Source organism: Meleagris gallopavo, chromosome 13 (assembly GCF_000146605.3).
Source record: "Meleagris gallopavo isolate NT-WF06-2002-E0010 breed Aviagen turkey brand Nicholas breeding stock chromosome 13, Turkey_5.1, whole genome shotgun sequence".
NCBI classification, from domain to species: Eukaryota; Metazoa; Chordata; class Aves; order Galliformes; family Phasianidae; genus Meleagris; species Meleagris gallopavo.
In genome coordinates, this window is record NC_015023.2 from 2,363,385 (window position 1) to 2,368,580 (window position 5,196).

A 5,196-nucleotide genomic window follows, 5' to 3' on the forward strand; every position below is an offset into this window, starting at 1 on the left:
TCCTTCAGTGAAATTTTTATAGGGAGAACATTTTAAGAGTCCAGAGATTAGCAGAAAGACAAGTTTATAAAAATGATGTATATATGACATAATTAAACAAGTATAAAACACTCCAATTTTTAGTTATTTCCAGTTCATTTAACTTGAAGGATAAATGTACTTGGAAAATGATTTTGCCTTTATTTTATATTTATATAGATATATAAAAGTAACAAACCAGCAATATATCTCAGGTCAATCTTAGAACACTAGCTTTTACACACAAACCCAGCTGCTGCAAATAATGATGAGATGAAAAGCCACAAAACAATAAACAGGAAGACTTCTCGGGTTAGAGATGGGAAGGAAGCAGCTTGCTTTGAAATAATTATTTTACTGCTGAGCAGAAATGGCATAATGAGAACTTCACGCTGCCAGAAGCTGTAACCCTTGATTGCTGGAATACAGCTGTCACATTAAAAATGACACATTGCCAGTAGATTGGCATTGCTGCAGTAATCGTAGATCTCGCATCTGTGCTATGCTTGTCCAATTAAGGAGATTCTCAGTGCAAGTCTAGGCCAAGGTTAATGAAATTATTTAATATGTTTTATTGTAGCAGTGCTGTTAAAAGAAATGCACGGAAAAGTAGATTAAAACTTATTTTGATTGACAGTGGAAAAAATTGAAAAGCCAGAAGCTGTACTGTCTTTAAAAAACCATTGCACAAAACCACGAAGCATTTTAACCAAATTGAAATAATTTTCCGCATGGCCTTGACTTAGGAAAACAAGCTTAAGAATACCTTAAAGACAGAGCACATTTCTAGAAGAAATCACACATTTCTATATGAAATCCTACTCCTGAGGTTTGTGAGACATGCAGCCCTCACTGTACTTCAGCTCCTTACTAACACCTCCCAGTACAACCAGTGATACCTGCAAACTGGGTTGCAGCTGCCACCAGGAAGAACTGGTCTGAGCAAAGCCAAGTCCTTTCACTGCTGATATCATCTGCTCAACAGAACACTGCCTTATGTAAACGTTCACATCTCTGAAAGAAGTAAACTACTGAAGTTTCATAGATAAATACATCGTGTTTCATTACTGCAAATATCTTCATTACGATGAAAACAGTAAGAAATCTCATTATCTATCTGCAGCAATGAAAAGTCATGAATCAGATTCTAAAGTACTATCATTTTAGCTTAATAAGTTTAAAGGTTGAAGTAGCAAGTAGTTAAATGCCAAGTAGTTACTTTGCCACATATTAAGATCCCATTTGCCAAGAAACCAGATCAGTACCCACAGAGGAAAATCACCTCACAAAGGCACAAATAGAAGCATTGTCTTTCCCTGTGACCTGCAATATCTTCACCTCCCCTACTCATGAACCCATCAGATTATGATTTGGCACTATGCTGTTATTAAACCTCCCTGAGAAGCAGTGAAGGTTACGAAATCTCTTCCAAAGAAATGACAAGAGTAGCAGCAACAGACATTTGAAAAGTGTCTGTAGGTTTTATTATTTGCAGTGCTGCTCCCGTGTTCCAAAACACTTCTAAAAATAAAATACACTGTCTGAAGGAAAAATACTAGGGTTCACAGATGAAAAGTTGGGGGGGAAGGGGAGGTAAAAAATTAACTAAAAATTAATTGACCTTGCAATGAGATATCCAAGTGTATTCAGAGAGAAAAAGAAGAGTTAACATGGAATCATTTGAGTGGGAAGGGACCTTTGCAAATATCACCTACTTGTGTGACAGAAGATCCATTTATCAAATGCCTTGCTGTGAGATACAATTGAGGAATTTAAATGGGTCACCAGTCACCAGTCCTAAATCCCTGGGAGTTTAATGGACTCCACAGAGCACTAGGTCACACCTTTGCATGCATGGGAGCAGTTTGGAAACAGATGCCATCAAATATCTTGAAGGAATGGAAACATCTCTGGAACTCAGGCATTTGTCCAGACTGAGTAGTCAGCTGAGCAAACAGTTATTTGGTATGATTTTTTTGCAGGTGTAACTAGGTATAAAGTGTAGCTTTTTCATTCAAACTTTAATGGCAGCAGGCAACAAAAGTGTTAGTAGTCTACTGTCAGGAAAGAAACTCACACTTCAAATAGTCTAGACAAATATTTTTCTGTGTGCATACTTGTCTGGAATGACTTAGTACTACCTGCTAAGGATTCCATGTGCCTCATGCTCAGTTCTCCCTCTGTCCCACCAGAGTTTGGAGATAACCAAGATAAGCAGTGAAGTTACATACCGCGAACACCTACTAAGACGAATGAGGAATTTCTGTAAAGCTTTGTTCTGTAATAATATAAGCATAATAACACAAAGTCAGCCGCAGTACAACTGCCTGTAACTACATTAACTTTCAATTAACTTTTGTTTGAATAATTAGCTGCTACTGAAAGTTTCACTGATGTAATGAAGCCCATCACAACCAGGATTCTAATGGACACAAAGCCATTTTTACCAGTACAGACATAGCCCATAGCAGTTTCACGCTCCATTAAATACATACAATTACAAACTCCAATCACTCGGAAAGCTGAGATATTATTTTTCCTTAATATTTTCTTTCCTAAACTACTCAACCTATATTATCAAACTGTGTCATGTATTGCCAAATAAGAACTGTGTTACTGGCCTTTATCTGATAGCCTGCTGTAAACAACGCAGTGCCAAGCACAGAGTGCAGAGATGCTGGCACCTTGCTGTCGAGGTGCATGCAACTATTTATGGAGCAGACTGTCAGTCAAAAGAACTTGTTAAGCAATTCTTAAAAATACAACAAGGAAGATTACCGTTAAGCTCTGTGTAACAGTTTCTTCAATTTATACTCTTATTGCTTTATTTTTGCTATATTAAGGCTACTTGGGCAACAAGCACTAATGAGAACAGAGGAAGAAAAAAAAAAAAAGATGCATTTCCAATACTTTGTTATTATGCCTTACCAAAGAATTTAATAAGTTGAATTTTCCTATTAATGCAATTGAAAATTTAATGAGCTTCTTAATTTATGACTTCAGCAGGCTTGAATTATAAAACAATACAAGCCGCACTCTAATTGCCTGAGTGTGTCTGAAGATGACAGGGTGTTTAGGCTTTCACATTAGCATCTAATCTAAATATATTAACAAACAGTACAAAAAGTCTTTACAGTCATTCAAAGCAATAGGACAGAATTTTTTTTTCCGTGACAAAGCCACACCATTAAAGCCTTATTTTAACCACATAATTGTGGAGGATCTCCAAGTTCTTTGCTTAATATTAATAAAGTTTTGTGATACTCTTGAGAGGTCATTAAGAAAGACTATTCCCTCTATGCCAATAACTAGAAATGAGACTGAGGTGGAAGTATCATGAAAATTTAGGGTTTATGCCAGGTCTTGGAAGGTACTGAACACACTGAGCTCTAAAATGTGCCTAGAGCAGTAGATGTGCAGCACTTCAGGGCAGAGAACAGCTCTATCTCCTGTTTTGTGTTACTGCAGCTTTTTTCTCTAAAGGCTTTCCCATTCATTTTAAAGCTTACTGGTTCTATACAGTTACCAAGAAGTCACTGTGCTGATCTGCTCTTGGTCAAAGGCATTGCAGCTGGGAGTCCCTGTGGTCTAACATTGGGCAGTTTCATGTAAAATCTTAAGATCCGCCTGATCTACCCTGCATATTGAACACACGCACGATGCAACCTCTGAGTTGCACTTGGTCAGAACAGATCTCAGCAATACAGCAGGACTGGTCAAAAAGGACATTTTCCATGTGAAATTCAGGCTTTCAGTTTATCTTTACTCACTCCCAAATTTTTTTATCAGACAGAAAACCTGGAATTCACTCTCATATCTATTCTGTATTTTGTTTTTATTTCAACAGTATTCAGCTATTTCTTCACAGTTTACTAATAGCACTAACTGCAAAATTTTTATTTATATTTATAGAAATATTTATAGAAACCGACATTCTATTGCTTTCATTTTTGAAAATCACTGTCAGTAATCAATACTTTTCTACTCTTTTCTTTAAAACAGAAAACACACACAGACGTGTCATTTTTTTTCATTTGCACTGGCTATGTTACTGGAGTTCAAAAATGCAGTAGATTGATTGCAAGTGATCTCAATGATGTAAGGTAGTTTCTACTTGAAGAGACAAGGTTGGTTTTGTGGTGGGTTTTCTTGTTTGGTCAGTGGGTTAATGGTTTCATTTTCTTGTTAGAAAGGCAGCTTCTTTTCATAGACATTCAGAGCTTGGAAAGAGGAGGACAAGAATGTAAAGAAGGGTGCCATTTATAGGCATTAGTATTCAAACTGACTCTCTCTAGGCTGTCATGTCCTCCCTCTAAAGAAAGCACATAGAGAAGAACACAAACTCAAGTAGCCGCAGGGTCTAGCAGTGCCATTTGTCACTGCCAAGATTCATCAGTGATACAGGATTACAAGAGGGAACAACTTAAAGGTTAAGGATTTATCTAGAACATCTGAAACAGATACTAAACTGAGATTTATAGCAAAGTGCTTGATGAAAATTAATGTTTGGTGTCTAAGCCATTGTTGCACTGGAAACAAAGGAACTTGTTCCTTCACCAGGAGTCACCAGTTACCTCTTCCACTGGTTACTACTTAGGATCAGGTACCTATGTTTGAAGTTTTGTATTTTGACTGGGCAGAAAAATCAGAAAAGGAAGTGCACCTTACAAAGTATATTCGCAGGAGTGGAGCACTGTAAGTGCATGGCTAAAGGCTTCTGGATTTGCCTGGGAGAAACAGGTTTTGGGTGTCTAAATGTGGCTCACAATCTACTGAGACTAAGACCCTGTGCCCAATAAAGACTTTATACAAGCTAATAAAGACAGCTTTATTGGTTTTGTAGAGTCATCAAAAGCATTTTCCTTTCAATATCTATCTAATGACACACTTTTAAAAAGAGTTATAGGCTTGTAAAGATCAATGAAAAAATAAAAGGCTGTGAGGAGAAGTACTACAAGCACGGTGTCTTCATGCCCATGCTGCTGTAGGCTCACCTTGATTCAGTGAGAAATGGTAGCACTACGGTACCGTGTGAGCTTCTTCTCAGGAAGAGAGCTGCATAAACCAGACAGGTTGTTGGCTTCACTGCAGAATCCAGTTATGAACTGCATGTAATTCTAGAAAAATACATTCTTTTTAGTATCCTACTGCAAAAAAAAAAAAAAAAGCTTTTGTATA